This window comes from Salmo trutta, chromosome 12, assembly GCF_901001165.1.
Source record: "Salmo trutta chromosome 12, fSalTru1.1, whole genome shotgun sequence".
Lineage (NCBI taxonomy): Eukaryota > Metazoa > Chordata > Actinopteri > Salmoniformes > Salmonidae > Salmo > Salmo trutta.
Window position 1 is genome coordinate 89,325,638 of NC_042968.1, and position 20,574 is coordinate 89,346,211.

The 20,574-nt window shown below is 51.6% G+C and overlaps 1 protein-coding gene across 1 annotated transcript in view; it reads left to right on the top strand.

Annotated features, from left to right (window-relative positions):
- Nucleotides 1-1,101: 1,101 nt before the first annotated feature.
- The window catches only part of LOC115204631 (GTPase IMAP family member 4), a 44,110-nt gene continuing 24,637 nt past the window's right edge, over nt 1,102-20,574 (top strand). Inside the window, exon 1 of the mRNA XM_029770305.1 lies at nt 1,102-1,235. The gene's annotated coding sequence lies outside the window, so the exon portion shown is untranslated. The remainder of the gene's footprint in view (nt 1,236-20,574) is intronic.

Sequence of the window (20,574 nt, forward strand, 5' to 3'; positions counted from 1 at the left end):
GCAGAGGGAGCATCCCCCCATCCACATCGAAGGGACAGTAGTGGAGAGGGTGGAAAGTTTTAAGTTCCCCGGCGTACACATCACAGACAAACTGAAATGGTCGACCCACACAGACAGCGTGGTGAAGAAGGCCCAACAGTGCCTCTGCAACCTCAGGAGGCTGAAGAGATTTGGCTTGTCACCAAAAACACTCACAAACTTTTACAGATGCACAATCGAGAGCATCCTGTCTGGCTGTATCACCACCTGGTACGGCAACTGCTCCGCCCATAACCGTAAGGCTCTCCAGAGGGTAGTGAGGTCTGCACAACGCATCACCGGGGGCAAACTACCTGCCCTCCATGACACCTACACCACCCGATGTCACAGGAAGACCAAAAAGATCATCAAGGACATCTACCACCCGAGCCACTGCCTGTTCACCCCGCTATCATCCAGAAGGCGAGGTCAGTACAGGTGCATCAAAGCTGGGACCAAGAGACTGAAAAACAGCTTCTATCTCAAGGCCATCAGACTGTTAAACAGCCATCACTAACATTGAGTGGCTGCTGCCAAAATACTGACTCAACTCCAGCCACTTTTAATAATGGAAAAATTGATGTAATAAATGTATCACTAGCCACTTTAAACAATGTCATTTTATATAATTGTTTACATGCCTTACATTACTCATCTCATATGTATATACTGTACTCTATACCATCTACTGCATCTTGCCTATGCCACACGGCCATCCATATACTTATATGTACATATTCTCATTCATTCCTTTACACTTGTGTGTATATTAGGTAGTGGTTGTGAAATTGTTAGATTGCTCGTTGGATATTACTGCACTGTCAGAACTAGAAGCACAAGCATTTCGCTACACTCGCATTAACATCTGCTAACCATGTGTTTGTGACAAATAACATTTGATAACAGCCAGTGGTTGATTATTTTTGCCTACTCGGAAATGACGATATGAAACGTTGATTTGAACCATCTGAGCAACTAGTGGGTCAGGCGGCGCCCCTCTGTCTGATTCATATCGCGTGATTTCTGATGATAGTTCTCTATTATATCGACTGATTTGTTCTGTATGGGGTGAATAAGGTTTGTCTAGTGAACTTTGTGGAGTGGTTATAGTGTCAGATAAAATAAGATCACTGGAGGCTGAAAGTGAAACTGTTGAAGCTGAACAATTTCAACTCCGTAGCATTTAAGAACGTTCAAGATATCTAATACGAAAGTAGGTAAGTTATTTATTCTAATGATTTATGATTATCTATTAGATGACTACATTATTAATAGCCTAGTACTGTCTTCAGTAGAATACTACTACTGTTTCTTTTTTGCTACTGTTTTCCGGAGAATAATGGCCAAAATGGAAAAACAATGTGTTAGCCTCCTAAGTGGTCTGACGTTATGAAATGAGAGCTACTTTTCCATCTACATTGGCCACTAGTGGTTGGAGGACTAAATCACCTCGAGTTCAACGTTTAAATTGACTGGAAAATAATGATACATTTTGCGACTGAATACACCCTAGCTGACCACCGATGTTCATTACAATTTAACTTATGTAAGTTAGGTTATGAGAGTTTTCCAAAAAAAAGTAATATATATATATATATATATATATATATATATATATATATATATATATATATATATATATATATATATATATATATATACACATTTTGTGGGACATGCTGTATATTTTAAAATTGGACTGCACAACAGACCACACATCATTTAATATCCATCTTTTAACCTTTTAAATATAGCTAACGGATTTGCTACTGTTGTTAATGTTGGTTACTATGCAGTTCTATCAACAAAGAAATACATTGTAAGTGTTAGCTAATACATATCACGAAAACAGGTGAATGTTGTCAAGCTTTAACGTGTCAATTGGAGTCGTTTTATGGGGGCGTTCAACGCAATCAGCAAAAACATCTTTTGAATTTTGAACCATGAACTTTTTGACACCTATAACTGTTGGCTCTGTTTCATCATACAACAGCTACATAGAGGCTGTATTTAGTCAACTGTTACAACGTCTGCATCAATATTAAACTAATTGGGACACAGATTTTCATTACAGATAACATCAAACAAAAAACGTGTGTACACTTTCAGTTATTGCGAAACGTTTCATCATCAACTTTCAATGCCTTAGCTTTGAATTGTGGAGTTATCTTTCTAAAATGTGTATAGTGTGCCAAGTTATTTAGCCACGTATTTCCCACCACAGCATGGGGAAAGTCAAGAGGAAGCAGTGGAGTGAGGTGGACATGTTCTATGCCATGGAGGACTGTGGGGCAGGGATGGCTATCCACCAGGTTGCCAAGGTTAGTCATCATTTGTTTTTAGGAGATTACCACGTATATGTGAATTTTATCTGCTAATAACAGTATTATTTTCTCATCTACCAAGGTGCATGGTGTACCTCTGCAGACCCTGGTGGACAGGCTGAGCAGCCGGGTGACCCATGGTTGTAGCAGTGGACCACCCACATTGCTTGCACCAGAAGATGAAAATGATCTGGTGCAGTACTGTATCTACTGCGCCAGCCATGGGTTCCCCTTCACCAGACAGAGGCTGATGAAGTACGCAGGTATTTGGTGTTCAATGTGTTTATGTAGAATGCTGGACTGACTGTTCTCAATGTGTGTGATGTGGATGTGTATGGTGATGCCAAAAGAAACATCCTCCAAGCCGTGGTTGGCGGTTTCGTCTGTCACCACCGAAGCGACCTTCTCTGGACCAACTGCACACCACCCCACAGCTATCGCTACACCCGCAATAACATCTGTTAAATATGTGTATGTGACCAATAACATCTGTTAAATATGTATATGGACCAATAACATCTGTTAAATATGTATATGGACCAATAACATCTGCTAAATATGTGTATGGACCAATAACACATAATTTTATTTGGTTTCCCTGCCCCCTGCAATTGAATATAGCCACCTCCACAGGTGTGGAGTATGAAATAAAGTACTGTTTCATACTTTAACGTGTTAAAGTATGAAATAAAGTACTGTTTGTTATGCATTTTATAAAACTGCAATGTAAAAAAAGGAGCCCAGTCCACAGCACCAGCCCTCGAGGCATGTCCACCTCCTCCAAAACGCCTGCAGCTTCCTCCAGTTGAAAAGGGTTCTCATGAAACATGCTCTAACATTACGTTTCCCAAACTGCAGTACAGAAAAGGAAGAGAAAAGCTCCACCTGCCACCTCTGTCAGGCCACCCATGGCAGCACTCTCAGGTACTTCATCTGTTTGTTTCTCTCTCTCAGTTGTATCAATTACTATTGTTGCTTTGGTTCTTCTACATTTGCAAATATGTTAATCAATTTTATGTTTTAATGTTATTTTTTTATAAAAGAAGACACCACCTGCTGTGCACTCTGTGGGGAACGTGATCCGCCTGAAAACTACCCGCAAGAGTGTGAGTCTGAGGTGCCAGGTGTGTGCTGTGACTTCTGCCAGTACTGGCTCCACTGCAGGTGTGTGCTGTGACTTCTGCCAGCAATGGTTCCACTGCAGGTGTGTGCTGTGACTTCTGCCAGCACTGGTTCCACTGCAGGTGTGTGCTGTGACTTCTTCCAGTACTGGTTCCACTGCAGGTCTGTGCTGTGACTTCTTCCAGTACTGGTTCCACTGCAGGTGTGTGCTGTGACTTCTGCCAGTACTGGTTCCACTGCAGGTGTGTGCTGTGACTTCTGCCAGTACTGGTTCTACTGCAGGTGTGTGCTGTGACTTCTGCCAGTACTGGTTCCACTGCAGGTGTGTGCTGTGACTTCTGCCAACACTGGTTCCACTGCAGGTGTGTGCTGTGACTTCTGCCAGCACTGGTTCCACTGCAGGTGTGTGCTGTGACTTCTGCCAGCACTGGTTCCACTGCAGGTGTGTGCTGTGACTTCTTCCAGTACTGGTTCCACTGCAGGTGTGTGCTGTGACTTCTGCCAGTACTGGTTCCACTGCAGGTGTGTGCTGTGACTTCTGCCAGTACTGGTTCTACTGCAGGTGTGTGCTGTGACTTCTGCCAGTACTGGTTCCACTGCAGGTGTGTGCTGTGACTTCTGCCAACACTGGTTCCACTGCAGGTGTGTGCTGTGACTTCTGCCAGCACTGGTTCCACTGCAGGTGTGTGCTGTGACTTCTGCCAGCACTGGTTCCACTGCAGGTGTGTGCTGTGACTTCTGCCAGAACTGGTTCCACTGCAGGTGTGTGCTGTGACTTCTGCCAACACTGGTTCCACTGCAGGTGTGTGCTGTGACTTCTGCCAGCACTGGTTCCACTGCAGGTGTGTGCTGTGACTTCTGCCAGTACTGGTTCCACTGCAGGTGTGTGCTGTGACTTCTTCCAGTACTGGTTCCACTGCAGGTGTGTGCTGTGACTTCTTCCAGTACTTGTTCCACTGCAGGTGTGTGCTGTGACTTCTGCCAGTACTGGTTCCACTGCAGGTGTGTGCTGTGACTTCTGCCGGTACTGGTTCCACTGCAGGTGTGTGCTGTGACTTCTGCCAGTACTGGTTCCACTGCAGGTGTGTGCTGTGACTTCTGCCGGTACTGGTTCCACTGCAGGTGTGTGCTGTGACTTCTGCCAGTACTGGTTCTACTGCAGGTGTGTGCTGTGACTTCTTCCAGTACTGGTTCTACTGCAGGTGTGTTCTGTGACTTCTGCCAGCACTGGTTCCACTGCAGGTGTGTGCTGTGACTTCTGCCAGCACTGGTTCCACTGCAGGTGTGTGCTGTGACTTCTGCCAGTACTGGTTCCACTGCAGGTGTGTGCTGTGACTTCTGCCAACACTGGTTCCACTGCAGGTGTGTGCTGTGACTTCTGCCAACACTGGTTCCACTGCAGGTGTGTGCTGTGACTTCTGCCAGTACTGGTTCCACTGCAGGTGTGTGCTGTGACTTCTTCCAGTACTGGTTCCACTGCAGGTGTGTGCTGTGACTTCTTCCAGTACTGGTTCCACTGCAGGTGTGTGCTGTGACTTCTGCCAGTACTGGTTCCACTGCAGGTGTGTGCTGTGACTTCTGCCAGTACTGGTTCTACTGCAGGTGTGTGCTGTGACTTCTGCCAGTACTGGTTCCACTGCAGGTGTGTGCTGTGACTTCTGCCAACACTGGTTCCACTGCAGGTGTGTGCTATGACTTCTGCCAGCACTGGTTCCACTGCAGGTGTGTGCTGTGACTTCTGCCAGCACTGGTTCCACTGCAGGTGTGTGCTGTGACTTCTGCCAGAACTGGTTCCACTGCAGGTGTGTGCTGTGACTTCTGCCAACACTGGTTCCACTGCAGGTGTGTGCTGTGACTTCTGCCAGCACTGGTTCCACTGCAGGTGTGTGCTGTGACTTCTGCCAGTACTGGTTCCACTGCAGGTGTGTGCTGTGACTTCTTCCAGTACTGGTTCCACTGCAGGTGTGTGCTGTGACTTCTTCCAGTACTGGTTCCACTGCAGGTGTGTGCTGTGACTTCTGCCAGTACTGGTTCCACTGCAGGTGTGTGCTGTGACTTCTGCCAGTACTGGTTCCACTGCAGGTGTGTGCTGTGACTTCTGCCAGTACTGGTTCCACTGCAGGTGTGTGCTGTGACTTCTGCCAGTACTGGTTCCACTGCAGGTGTGTGCTGTGACTTCTGCCAGTACTGGTTCTACTGCAGGTGTGTGCTGTGACTTCTTCCAGTACTGGTTCTACTGCAGGTGTGTGCTGTGACTTCTGCCAGTACTGGTTCTACTGCAGGTGTGTGCTGTGGCTTCTTCCAGTACTGGTTCTACTGCAGGTATGTGCTGTGACTTCTGCCAGTACTGGTTCCACTGCAGGTGTGTGCTGTGACTTCTGCCAGCACTGGTTCTACTGCAGGTGTGTGCTGTGACTTCTGCCAGCACTGGTTCTACTGCAGGTGCGTGCTGTGACTTCTGCCAGTACTGGTTCCACTGCAGGTGTGTGCTGTGACTTCTTCCAGTACTGATTCAACTGCAGGTGTGTGCTGTGACTTCTGCCAGTACTGGTTCCACTGCAGGTGTGTGCTGTGACTTCTGCCAGTACTGGTTCTACTGCAGGTGTGTGCTGTGACTTCTGCCAGTACTGGTTCAACTGCAGGTGTGTGCTGTGACTTCTGCCAGCACTGGTTCCACTGCAGGTGTGTGCTGTGACTTCTGCCAACACTGGTTCCACTGCAGGTGTGTGCTGTGACTTCTGCCAGTACTGGTTCTACTGCAGGTGTGTGCTGTGACTTCTTCCAGTACTGGTTCTACTGCAGGTGTGTGCTGTGACTTCTGCCAGCACTGGTTCCACTGCAGGTGTGTGCTGTGACTTCTGCCAACACTGGTTCCACTGCAGGTGTGTGCTGTGACTTCTGCCAGTACTGGTTCTACTGCAGGTGTGTGCTGTGACTTCTGCCAACACTGGTTCCACTGCAGGTGTGTGCTGTGACTTCTTCCAGTACTGGTTCTACTGCAGGTGTGTGCTGTGACTTCTGCCAGTACTGGTTCCACTGCAGGTGTGTGCTGTGACTTCTTCCAGTACTGGTTCCACTGCAGGTGTGTGCTGTGACTTCTTCCAGTACTGGTTCCACTGCAGGTGTGTGCTGTGACTTCTGCCAGTACTGGTTCCACTGCAGGTGTGTGCTGTGACTTCTGCCAGTACTGGTTCCACTGCAGGTGTGTGCTGTGACTTCTGCCAGTACTGGTTCCACTGCAGGTGTGTGCTGTGACTTCTGCCAGTACTGGTTCCACTGCAGGTGTGTGCTGTGACTTCTGCCAGTACTGGTTCCACTGCAGGTGTGTGCTGTGACTTCTGCCAGTACTGGTTCTACTGCAGGTGTGTGCTGTGACTTCTTCCAGTACTGGTTCTACTGCAGGTGTGTGCTGTGACTTCTGCCAGTACTGGTTCTACTGCAGGTGTGTGCTGTGGCTTCTTCCAGTACTGGTTCTACTGCAGGTATGTGCTGTGACTTCTGCCAGTACTGGTTCCACTGCAGGTGTGTGCTGTGACTTCTGCCAGCACTGGTTCTACTGCAGGTGTGTGCTGTGACTTCTGCCAGCACTGGTTCTACTGCAGGTGCGTGCTGTGACTTCTGCCAGTACTGGTTCCACTGCAGGTGTGTGCTGTGACTTCTGCCAGTACTGGTTCCACTGCAGGTGTGTGCTGTGACTTCTGCCAGTACTGGTTCTACTGCAGGTGTGTGCTGTGACTTCTTCCAGTACTGATTCAACTGCAGGTGTGTGCTGTGACTTCTGCCAGTACTGGTTCCACTGCAGGTGTGTGCTGTGACTTCTGCCAGTACTGGTTCTACTGCAGGTGTGTGCTGTGACTTCTGCCAGTACTGGTTCAACTGCAGGTGTGTGCTGTGACTTCTGCCAGCACTGGTTCCACTGCAGGTGTGTGCTGTGACTTCTGCCAACACTGGTTCCACTGAAGGTGTGTGCTGTGACTTCTGCCAGTACTGGTTCTACTGCAGGTGTGTGCTGTGACTTCTTCCAGTACTGGTTCTACTGCAGGTGTGTGCTGTGACTTCTGCCAGCACTGGTTCCACTGCAGGTGTGTGCTGTGACTTCTGCCAACACTGGTTCCACTGCAGGTGTGTGCTGTGACTTCTGCCAGTACTGGTTCCACTGCAGGTGTGTGCTGTGACTTCTTCCAGTACTGGTTCTACTGCAGGTGTGTGCTGTGACTTCTTCCAGTACTGGTTCTACTGCAGGTGTGTGCTGTGACTTCTGCCAGTACTGGTTCTACTGCAGGTGTGTGCTGTGACTTCTGCCAACACTGGTTCCACTGCAGGTGTGTGCTGTGACTTCTGCCAGTACTGGTTCTACTGCAGGTGTGTGCTGTCACTTGTTCCAGTACTGGTTCCACTGCAGGTGTGTGCTGTGACTTCTTCCAGTACTGGTTCCACTGCAGGTGTGTGCTGTGACTTCTGCCAGTACTGGTTCCACTGCAGGTGTGTGCTGTGACTTCTGCCAGTACTAGTTCTACTGCAGGTGTGTGCTGTGACTTTTGCCAACACTGGTTCCACTGCAGGTGTGTGCTGTGACTTCTGCCAGTACTGGTTCCACTGCAGGTGTGTGCTGTGACTTCTGCCAGTACTGGTTCTACTGCAGGTGTGTGCTGTGACTTCTGCCAGTACTGGTTCCACTGCAGGTGTGTGCTGTGACTTTTGCCAACACTGGTTCCACTGCAGGTGTGTGCTGTGACTTCTGCCAGCACTGGTTCCACTGCAGGTGTGTGCTTTGACTTCTGCCAGCACTGGTTCCACTGCAGGTGTGTGCTGTGACTTCTGCCAGCACTGGTTCCACTGCAGGTGTGTGCTGTGACTTCTGCCAGTACTGGTTCCACTGCAGGTGTGTGCTGTGACTTCTGCCAGTACTGGTTCTACTGCAGGTGTGTGCTGTGACTTCTGCCAGCACTGGTTCTACTGCAGGTGCGTGCTGTGACTTCTGCCAGTACTGATTCTACTGCAGGTGTGTGCTGTGACTTCTTCCAGTACTGGTTCTACTGCAGGTATGTGCTGTGACTTCTGCCAGTACTGGTTCCACTGCAGGTGTGTGCTGTGACTTCTGCCAGTACTGGTTCTACTGCAGGTGTGTGCTGTGACTTCTGCCAGTACTGGTTCCACTGCAGGTGTGTGCTGTGACTTCTGCCAGTACTGGTTCCACTGCAGGTGTGTGCTGTGACTTCTGCCAGTACTGGTTCTACTGCAGGTGTGTGCTGTGACTTTTGCCAACACTGGTTCCACTGCAGGTGTGTGCTGTGACTTCTGCCAGTACTGGTTCGACTGCAGGTGTGTGCTGTGACTTCTGCCAGTACTGGTTCTACTGCAGGTGTGTGCTGTGACTTCTGCCAGTACTGGTTCCACTGCAGGTGTGTGCTGTGACTTTTGCCACCACTGGTTCCACTGCAGGTGTGTGCTGTGACTTCTGCCAGCACTGGTTCCACTGCAGGTGTGTGCTGTGACTTCTGCCAGCACTGGTTCCACTGCAGGTGTGTGCTGTGACTTCTGCCAGTACTGGTTCCACTGCAGGTGTGTGCTGTGACTTCTGCCAGTACTGGTTCCACTGCAGGTGTGTGCTGTGACTTCTGCCAGCACTGGTTCCACTGCAGGTGTGTGCTGTGACTTCTGCCAGCACTGGTTCCACTGCAGGTGTGTGCTGTGACTTCTTCCAGTACTGGTTCCACTGCAGGTGTGTGCTGTGACTTCTTCCATTACTGGTTCCACTGCAGGTGTGTGCTGTGACTTCTTCCAGTACTGGTTCCACTGCAGGTGTGTGCTGTGACTTCTGCCAGTACTGGTTCCACTGCAGGTGTGTGCTGTGACTTCTGCCAGTACTGGTTCTACTGCAGGTGTGTGCTGTGACTTCTGCCAGTACTGGTTCCACTGCAGGTGTGTGCTGTGACTTCTGCCAGTACTGGTTACACTGCAGGTGTGTGCTGTGACTTCTGCCAGTACTGGTTCTACTGCAGGTGTGTGCTGTGACTTCTGCCAGCACTGGTTCCACTGCAGGTGTGTGCTGTGACTTCTGCCAACACTGGTTCCACTGCAGGTGTGTGCTGTGACTTCTGCCAGTACTGGTTCCACTGCAGGTGTGTGCTGTGACTTCTTCCAGTACTGGTTCTACTGCAGGTGTGTGCTGTGACTTCTTCCAGTACTGGTTCTACTGCAGGTGTGTGCTGTGACTTCTGCCAGTACTGGTTCTACTGCAGGTGTGTGCTGTGACTTCTGCCAACACTGGTTCCACTGCAGGTGTGTGCTGTGACTTCTGCCAGTACTGGTTCTACTGCAGGTGTGTGCTGTCACTTGTTCCAGTACTGGTTCCACTGCAGGTGTGTGCTGTGACTTCTTCCAGTACTGGTTCCACTGCAGGTGTGTGCTGTGACTTCTGCCAGTACTGGTTCCACTGCAGGTGTGTGCTGTGACTTCTGCCAGTACTGGTTCTACTGCAGGTGTGTGCTGTGACTTTTGCCAACACTGGTTCCACTGCAGGTGTGTGCTGTGACTTCTGCCAGTACTGGTTCCACTGCAGGTGTGTGCTGTGACTTCTGCCAGTACTGGTTCTACTGCAGGTGTGTGCTGTGACTTCTGCCAGTACTGGTTCCACTGCAGGTGTGTGCTGTGACTTTTGCCAACACTGGTTCCACTGCAGGTGTGTGCTGTGACTTCTGCCAGCACTGGTTCCACTGCAGGTGTGTGCTTTGACTTCTGCCAGCACTGGTTCCACTGCAGGTGTGTGCTGTGACTTCTGACAGCACTGGTTCCACTGCAGGTGTGTGCTGTGACTTCTTCCAGTACTGGTTCCACTGCAGGTGTGTGCTGTGACTTCTGCCAGCACTGGTTCCACTGCAGGTGTGTGCTGTGACTTCTTCCAGTACTGGTTCCACTGCAGGTGTGTGCTGTGACTTCTGCCAGCACTGGTTCCACTGCAGGTGTGTGCTGTGACTTCTGCCAGCACTGGTTCCACTGCAGGTGTGTGCTGTGACTTCTTCCAGTACTGGTTCCACTGCAGGTGTGTGCTGTGACTTCTTCCATTACTGGTTCCACTGCAGGTGTGTGCTGTGACTTCTTCCAGTACTGGTTCCACTGCAGGTGTGTGCTGTGACTTCTGCCAGTACTGGTTCCACTGCAGGTGTGTGCTGTGACTTCTGCCAGTACTGGTTCTACTGCAGGTGTGTGCTGTGACTTCTGCCAGTACTGGTTCCACTGCAGGTGTGTGCTGTGACTTCTGCCAGTACTGGTTACACTGCAGGTGTGTGCTGTGACTTCTGCCAGTACTGGTTCTACTGCAGGTGTGTGCTGTGACTTCTGCCAGCACTGGTTCCACTGCAGGTGTGTGCTGTGACTTCTGCCAACACTGGTTCCACTGCAGGTGTGTGCTGTGACTTCTGCCAGTACTGGTTCCACTGCAGGTGTGTGCTGTGACTTCTTCCAGTACTGGTTCTACTGCAGGTGTGTGCTGTGACTTCTTCCAGTACTGGTTCTACTGCAGGTGTGTGCTGTGACTTCTGCCAGTACTGGTTCTACTGCAGGTGTGTGCTGTGACTTCTGCCAACACTGGTTCCACTGCAGGTGTGTGCTGTGACTTCTGCCAGTACTGGTTCTACTGCAGGTGTGTGCTGTCACTTGTTCCAGTACTGGTTCCACTGCAGGTGTGTGCTGTGACTTCTTCCAGTACTGGTTCCACTGCAGGTGTGTGCTGTGACTTCTGCCAGTACTGGTTCCACTGCAGGTGTGTGCTGTGACTTCTGCCAGTACTGGTTCTACTGCAGGTGTGTGCTGTGACTTTTGCCAACACTGGTTCCACTGCAGGTGTGTGCTGTGACTTCTGCCAGTACTGGTTCCACTGCAGGTGTGTGCTGTGACTTCTGCCAGTACTGGTTCTACTGCAGGTGTGTGCTGTGACTTCTGCCAACACTGGTTCCACTGCAGGTGTGTGCTGTGACTTTTGCCAACACTGGTTCCACTGCAGGTGTGTGCTGTGACTTCTGCCAGCACTGGTTCCACTGCAGGTGTGTGCTTTGACTTCTGCCAGCACTGGTTCCACTGCAGGTGTGTGCTGTGACTTCTGACAGCACTGGTTCCACTGCAGGTGTGTGCTGTGACTTCTTCCAGTACTGGTTCCACTGCAGGTGTGTGCTGTGACTTCTGCCAGCACTGGTTCCACTGCAGGTGTGTGCTGTGAGTTCTTCCAGTACTGGTTCCACTGCAGGTGTGTGCTGTGACTTCTTCCAGTACTGGTTCCACTGCAGGTGTGTGCTGTGACTTCTTCCAGTACTGGTTCCACTGCAGGTGTGTGCTGTGACTTCTGCCAGTACTGGTTCTACTGCAGGTGTGTGCTGTGACTTCTTCCAGTACTGGTTCTACTGCAGGTATGTGCTGTGACTTCTGCCAGTACTGGTTCCACTGCAGGTGTGTGCTGTGACTTCTGCCAGTACTGGTTCTACTGCAGGTGTGTGCTGTGACTTCTGCCAGTACTGGTTCCACTGCAGGTGTGTGCTGTGACTTCTGCCAGTACTGGTTCCACTGCAGGTGTGTGCTGTGACTTCTGCCAGTACTGGTTCTACTGCAGGTGTGTGCTGTGACTTTTGCCAGCACTGGTTCCACTGCAGGTGTGTGCTGTGACTTCTGCCAGTACTGGTTCCACTGCAGGTGTGTGCTGTGACTTCTGCCAGTACTGGTTCTACTGCAGGTGTGTGCTGTGACTTCTGCCAGTACTGGTTCCACTGCAGGTGTGTGCTGTGACTTTTGCCAACACTGGTTCCACTGCAGGTGTGTGCTGTGACTTCTGCCAGCACTGGTTCCACTGCAGGTGTGTGCTGTGACTTCTGCCAGCACTGGTTCCACTGCAGGTGTGTGCTGTGACTTCTGCCAGTACTGGTTCCACTGCAGGTGTGTGCTGTGACTTCTGCCAGAACTGGTTCCACTGCAGGTGTGTGCTGTGACTTCTGCCAGCACTGGTTCCACTGCAGGTGTGTGCTGTGACTTCTGCCAGCACTGGTTCCACTGCAGGTGTGTGCTGTGACTTCTTCCAGTACTGGTTCCACTGCAGGTGTGTGCTGTGACTTCTTCCATTACTGGTTCCACTGCAGGTGTGTGCTGTGACTTCTTCCAGTACTGGTTCCACTGCAGGTGTGTGCTGTGACTTCTGCCAGTACTGGTTCCACTGCAGGTGTGTGCTGTGACTTCTGCCAGTACTGGTTCCACTGCAGGTGTGTGCTGTGACTTCTGCCAGTACTGGTTCCACTGCAGGTGTGTGCTGTGACTTCTGCCAGTACTGGTTCCACTGCAGGTGTGTGCTGTGACTTCTGCCAGTACTGGTTCTACTGCAGGTGTGTGCTGTGACTTCTGCCAGTACTGGTTCTACTGCAGGTGTGTGCTGTGACTTCTTCCAGTACTGGTTCTACTGCAGGTATGTGCTGTGACTTCTGCCAGTACTGGTTCCACTGCAGGTGTGTGCTGTGACTTCTGCCAGTACTGGTTCTACTGCAGGTGTGTGCTGTGACTTCTGCCAGCACTGGTTCTACTGCAGGTGCGTGCTGTGACTTCTGCCAGTACTGGTTCCACTGCAGGTGTGTGCTGTGACTTCTGCCAGTACTAGTTCCACTGCAGGTGTGTGCTGTGACTTCTGCCAGTACTGGTTCTACTGCAGGTGTGTGCTGTGACTTCTTCCAGTACTGGTTCTACTGCAGGTGTGTGCTGTGACTTCTGCCAGTACTGGTCCCACTGCAGGTGTGTGCTGTGACTTCTGCCAGTACTGGTTCCACTGCAGGTGTGTGCTGTGACTTCTGCCAGTACTGGTTCTACTGCAGGTGTGTGCTGTCACTTGTTCCAGTACTGGTTCCACTGCAGGTGTGTGCTGTGACTTCTTCCAGTACTGGTTCCACTGCAGGTGTGTGCTGTGACTTCTGCCAGTACTGGTTCCACTGCAGGTGTGTGCTGTGACTTCTGCCAGTACTAGTTCTACTGCAGGTGTGTGCTGTGACTTTTGCCAACACTGGTTCCACTGCAGGTGTGTGCTGTGACTTCTGCCAGTACTGGTTCCACTGCAGGTGTGTGCTGTGACTTCTGCCAGTACTGGTTCTACTGCAGGTGTGTGCTGTGACTTCTGCCAGTACTGGTTCCACTGCAGGTGTGTGCTGTGACTTTTGCCAACACTGGTTCCACTGCAGGTGTGTGCTGTGACTTCTGCCAGCACTGGTTCCACTGCAGGTGTGTGCTTTGACTTCTGCCAGCACTGGTTCCACTGCAGGTGTGTGCTGTGACTTCTGCCAGCACTGGTTCCACTGCAGGTGTGTGCTGTGACTTCTTCCAGTACTGGTTCCACTGCAGGTGTGTGCTGTGACTTCTGCCAGCACTGGTTCCACTGCAGGTGTGTGCTGTGAGTTCTTCCAGTACTGGTTCCACTGCAGGTGTGTGCTGTGACTTCTTCCAGTACTGGTTCCACTGCAGGTGTGTGCTGTGACTTCTTCCAGTACTGGTTCCACTGCAGGTGTGTGCTGTGACTTCTGCCAGTACTGGTTCCACTGCAGGTGTGTGCTGTGACTTCTGCCAGTACTGGTTCCACTGCAGGTGTGTGCTGTGACTTCTGCCAGTACTGGTTCCACTGCAGGTGTGTGCTGTGACTTCTGCCAGTACTGGTTCTACTGCAGGTGTGTGCTGTGACTTCTGCCAGCACTGGTTCTACTGCAGGTGCGTGCTGTGACTTCTGCCAGTACTGGTTCTACTGCAGGTGTGTGCTGTGACTTCTTCCAGTACTGGTTCTACTGCAGGTATGTGCTGTGACTTCTGCCAGTACTGGTTCCACTGCAGGTGTGTGCTGTGACTTCTGCCAGTACTGGTTCTACTGCAGGTGTGTGCTGTGACTTCTGCCAGTACTGGTTCCACTGCAGGTGTGTGCTGTGACTTCTGCCAGTACTGGTTCCACTGCAGGTGTGTGCTGTGACTTCTGCCAGTACTGGTTCTACTGCAGGTGTGTGCTGTGACTTTTGCCAACACTGGTTCCACTGCAGGTGTGTGCTGTGACTTCTGCCAGTACTGGTTCGACTGCAGGTGTGTGCTGTGACTTCTGCCAGTACTGGTTCTACTGCAGGTGTGTGCTGTGACTTCTGCCAGTACTGGTTCCACTGCAGGTGTGTGCTGTGACTTTTGCCACCACTGGTTCCACTGCAGGTGTGTGCTGTGACTTCTGCCAGCACTGGTTCCACTGCAGGTGTGTGCTGTGACTTCTGCCAGCACTGGTTCCACTGCAGGTGTGTGCTGTGACTTCTGCCAGTACTGGTTCCACTGCAGGTGTGTGCTGTGACTTCTGCCAGAACTGGTTCCACTGCAGGTGTGTGCTGTGACTTCTGCCAGCACTGGTTCCACTGCAGGTGTGTGCTGTGACTTCTGCCAGTACTGGTTCCACTGCAGGTGTGTGCTGTGACTTCTGCCAGTACTAGTTCTACTGCAGGTGTGTGCTGTGACTTTTGCCAACACTGGTTCCACTGCAGGTGTGTGCTGTGACTTCTGCCAGTACTGGTTCCACTGCAGGTGTGTGCTGTGACTTCTGCCAGTACTGGTTCTACTGCAGGTGTGTGCTGTGACTTCTGCCAGTACTGGTTCCACTGCAGGTGTGTGCTGTGACTTTTGCCAACACTGGTTCCACTGCAGGTGTGTGCTGTGACTTCTGCCAGCACTGGTTCCACTGCAGGTGTGTGCTTTGACTTCTGCCAGCACTGGTTCCACTGCAGGTGTGTGCTGTGACTTCTGCCAGCACTGGTTCCACTGCAGGTGTGTGCTGTGACTTCTTCCAGTACTGGTTCCACTGCAGGTGTGTGCTGTGACTTCTGCCAGCACTGGTTCCACTGCAGGTGTGTGCTGTGACTTCTTCCAGTACTGGTTCCACTGCAGGTGTGTGCTGTGACTTCTTCCAGTACTGGTTCCACTGCAGGTGTGTGCTGTGACTTCTTCCAGTACTGGTTCCACTGCAGGTGTGTGCTGTGACTTCTGCCAGTACTGGTTCCACTGCAGGTGTGTGCTGTGACTTCTGCCAGTACTGGTTCCACTGCAGGTGTGTGCTGTGACTTCTGCCAGTACTGGTTCCACTGCAGCTGTGTGCTGTGACTTCTGCCAGTACTGGTTCTACTGCAGGTGTGTGCTGTGACTTCTGCCAGCACTGGTTCTACTGCAGGTGCGTGCTGTGACTTCTGCCAGTACTGATTCTACTGCAGGTGTGTGCTGTGACTTCTTCCAGTACTGGTTCTACTGCAGGTATGTGCTGTGACTTCTGCCAGTACTGGTTCCACTGCAGGTGTGTGCTGTGACTTCTGCCAGTACTGGTTCTACTGCAGGTGTGTGCTGTGACTTCTGCCAGTACTGGTTCCACTGCAGGTGTGTGCTGTGACTTCTGCCAGTACTGGTTCCACTGCAGGTGTGTGCTGTGACTTCTGCCAGTACTGGTTCTACTGCAGGTGTGTGCTGTGACTTTTGCCAACACTGGTTCCACTGCAGGTGTGTGCTGTGACTTCTGCCAGTACTGGTTCGACTGCAGGTGTGTGCTGTGACTTCTGCCAGTACTGGTTCTACTGCAGGTGTGTGCTGTGACTTCTGCCAGTACTGGTTCCACTGCAGGTGTGTGCTGTGACTTTTGCCACCACTGGTTCCACTGCAGGTGTGTGCTGTGACTTCTGCCAGCACTGGTTCCACTGCAGGTGTGTGCTGTGACTTCTGCCAGCACTGGTTCCACTGCAGGTGTGTGCTGTGACTTCTGCCAGTACTGGTTCCACTGCAGGTGTGTGCTGTGACTTCTGCCAGAACTGGTTCCACTGCAGGTGTGTGCTGTGACTTCTGCCAGCACTGGTTCCACTGCAGGTGTGTGCTGTGACTTCTGCCAGCACTGGTTCCACTGCAGGTGTGTGCTGTGACTTCTTCCAGTACTGGTTCCACTGCAGGTGTGTGCTGTGACTTCTTCCATTACTGGTTCCACTGCAGGTGTGTGCTGTGACTTCTTCCAGTACTGGTTCCACTGCAGGTGTGTGCTGTGACTTCTGCCAGTACTGGTTCCACTGCAGGTGTGTGCTGTGACTTCTGCCAGTACTGGTTCTACTGCAGGTGTGTGCTGTGACTTCTGCCAGTACTGGTTCCACTGCAGGTGTGTGCTGTGACTTCTGCCAGTACTGGTTACACTGCAGGTGTGTGCTGTGACTTCTGCCAGTACTGGTTCTACTGCAGGTGTGTGCTGTGACTTCTGCCAGCACTGGTTCCACTGCAGGTGTGTGCTGTGACTTCTGCCAACACTGGTTCCACTGCAGGTGTGTGCTGTGACTTCTGCCAGTACTGGTTCCACTGCAGGTGTGTGCTGTGACTTCTTCCAGTACTGGTTCTACTGCAGGTGTGTGCTGTGACTTCTTCCAGTACTGGTTCTACTGCAGGTGTGTGCTGTGACTTCTGCCAGTACTGGTTCTACTGCAGGTGTGTGCTGTGACTTCTGCCAACACTGGTTCCACTGCAGGTGTGTGCTGTGACTTCTGCCAGTACTGGTTCTACTGCAGGTGTGTGCTGTCACTTGTTCCAGTACTGGTTCCACTGCAGGTGTGTGCTGTGACTTCTTCCAGTACTGGTTCCACTGCAGGTGTGTGCTGTGACTTCTGCCAGTACTGGTTCCACTGCAGGTGTGTGCTGTGACTTCTGCCAGTACTGGTTCCACTGCAGGTGTGTGCTGTGACTTTTGCCAACACTGGTTCCACTGCAGGTGTGTGCTGTGACTTCTGCCAGTACTGGTTCCACTGCAGGTGTGTGCTGTGACTTCTGCCAGTACTGGTTCTACTGCAGGTGTGTGCTGTGACTTCTGCCAGTACTGGTTCCACTGCAGGTGTGTGCTGTGACTTTTGCCAACACTGGTTCCACTGCAGGTGTGTGCTGTGACTTCTGCCAGCACTGGTTCCACTGCAGGTGTGTGCTTTGACTTCTGCCAGCACTGGTTCCACTGCAGGTGTGTGCTGTGACTTCTGACAGCACTGGTTCCACTGCAGGTGTGTGCTGTGACTTCTTCCAGTACTGGTTCCACTGCAGGTGTGTGCTGTGACTTCTGCCAGCACTGGTTCCACTGCAGGTGTGTGCTGTGAGTTCTTCCAGTACTGGTTCCACTGCAGGTGTGTGCTGTGACTTCTTCCAGTACTGGTTCCACTGCAGGTGTGTGCTGTGACTTCTTCCAGTACTGGTTCCACTGCAGGTGTGTGCTGTGACTTCTGCCAGTACTGGTTCCACTGCAGGTGTGTGCTGTGACTTCTGCCAGTACTGGTTCCACTGCAGGTGTGTGCTGTGACTTCTGCCAGTACTGGTTCCACTGCAGGTGTGTGCTGTGACTTCTGCCAGTACTGGTTCTACTGCAGGTGTGTGCTGTGACTTCTGCCAGCACTGGTTCTACTGCAGGTGCGTGCTGTGACTTCTGCCAGTACTGATTCTACTGCAGGTGTGTGCTGTGACTTCTTCCAGTACTGGTTCTACTGCAGGTATGTGCTGTGACTTCTGCCAGTACTGGTTCCACTGCAGGTGTGTGCTGTGACTTCTGCCAGTACTGGTTCTACTGCAGGTGTGTGCTGTGACTTCTGCCAGTACTGGTTCCACTGCAGGTGTGTGCTGTGACTTCTGCCAGTACTGGTTCCACTGCAGGTGTGTGCTGTGACTTCTGCCAGTACTGGTTCTACTGCAGGTGTGTGCTGTGACTTTTGCCAACACTGGTTCCACTGCAGGTGTGTGCTGTGACTTCTGCCAGTACTGGTTCCACTGCAGGTGTGTGCTGTGACTTCTGCCAGTACTGGTTCTACTGCAGGTGTGTGCTGTGACTTCTGCCAGTACTGGTTCCACTGCAGGTGTGTGCTGTGACTTTTGCCAACACTGGTTCCACTGCAGGTGTGTGCTGTGACTTCTGCCAGCACTGGTTCCACTGCAGGTGTGTGCTGTGACTTCTGCCAGCACTGGTTCCACTGCAGGTGTGTGCTGTGACTTCTGCCAGTACTGGTTCCACTGCAGGTGTGTGCTGTGACTTCTGCCAGCACTGGTTCCACTGCAGGTGTGTGCTGTGACTTCTGCCAGCACTGGTTCCACTGCAGGTGTGTGCTGTGACTTCTGCCAGCACTGGTTCCACTGCAGGTGTGTGCTGTGACTTCTTCCAGTACTGGTTCCACTGCAGGTGTGTGCTGTGACTTCTTCCATTACTGGTTCCACTGCAGGTGTGTGCTGTGACTTCTTCCAGTACTGGTTCCACTGCAGGTGTGTGCTGTGTCTTCTGCCAGTACTGGTTCCACTGCAGGTGTGTGCTGTGACTTCTGCCAGTACTGGTTCCACTGCAGGTGTGTGCTGTGACTTCTGCCAGTACTGGTTCCACTCCAGGTGTGTGCTGTGACTTCTGCCAGTACTGGTTCCACTGCAGGTGTGTGCTGTGACTTCTGCCAGTACTGGTTCTACTGCAGGTGTGTGCTGTGACTTCTGCCAGTACTGGTTCTACTGCAGGTGTGTGCTGTGACTTCTTCCAGTACTGGTTCTACTGCAGGTATGTGCTGTGACTTCTGCCAGTACTGGTTCCACTGCAGGTGTGTGCTGTGACTTCTGCCAGTACTGGTTCTACTGCAGGTGTGTGCTGTGACTTCTGCCAGCACTGGTTCTACTGCAGGTGCGTGCTGTGACTTCTGCCAGTACTGGTTCCACTGCAGGTGTGTGCTGTGACTTCTGCCAGTACTAGTTCCACTGCAGGTGTGTGCTGTGACTTCTGCCAGTACTGGTTCTACTGCAGGTGTGTGCTGTGACTTCTTCCAGTACTGGTTCTACTGCAGGTGTGTGCTGTGACTTCTGCCAGTACTGGTCCCACTGCAGGTGTGTGCTGTGACTTCTGCCAGTACTGGTTCTACTGCAGGTGTGTGCTGTGACTTCTGCCAGTACTAGTTCCACTGCAGGTGTGTGCTGTGACTTCTGCCAGTACTGTTTCCACTTCAGGTGTGTGCTGTGACTTCTGCCAGTACTGGTTCTACTGCAGGTGTGTGCTGTGACTTCTTCCAGTACTGGTTCCACTGCAGGTGTGTGCTGTGACTTCTGCCAGCACTGGTTCCACTGCAGGTGTGTGCTGTGACTTCTGCCAACACTGGTTCCACTGCAGGTGTGTGCTGTGACTTCTGCCAGTACTGGTTCTACTGCAGGTGTGTGCTGTGACTTCTTCCAGTACTGGTTCTACTGCAGGTGTGTGCTGTGACTTCTGCCAGTACTGGTTCCACTGCAGGTGTGTGCTGTGACTTCTTCCAGTACTGGTTCTACTGCAGGTGTGTGCTGTGACTTCTTCCAGTACTGGTTCTACTGCAGGTGTGTGCTGTGACTTCTGCCAGTACTGGTTCTACTGCAGGTGTGTGCTGTGACTTCTGCCAACACTGGTTCCACTGCAGGTGTGTGCTGTGACTTCTGCCAGTACTGGTTCTACTGCAGGTGTGTGCTGTCACTTGTTCCAGTACTGGTTCTACTGCAGGTGTGTGCTGTGACTTCTTCCAGTACTGGTTCTACTGCAGGTGTGTGCTGTGACTTCTTCCAGTACTGGTTTCACTGCAGGTGTGTGCTGTGACTTCTTCCAGTACTGGTTCCACTGCAGGTGTGTGCTGTGACTTCTGCCAGTACTGGTTCCACTGCAGGTGTGTGCTGTGACTTCTGCCAGTACTGGTTCTACTGCAGGTGTGTGCTGTGACTTTTGCCAACACTGGTTCCACTGCAGGTGTGTGCTGTGACTTCTGCCAGTACTGGTTCCACTGCAGGTGTGTGCTGTGACTTCTGCCAGTACTGGTTCTACTGCAGGTGTGTGCTGTGACTTCTGCCAGTACTGGTTCCACTGCAGGTGTGTGCTGTGACTTTTGCCAACACTGGTTCTACTGCAGGTGTGTGCTGTGACTTCTGCCAGCACTGATTCCACTGCAGGTGTGTGCTGTGACTTCTGCCAGCACTGGTTCCACTGCAGGTGTGTGCTGTGACTTCTGCCAGTACTGGTTTCACTGCAGGTGTGTGCTGTGACTTCTTCCAGTACTGGTTCCACTGCAGGTGTGTGCTGTGACTTCTGCCAGTACTG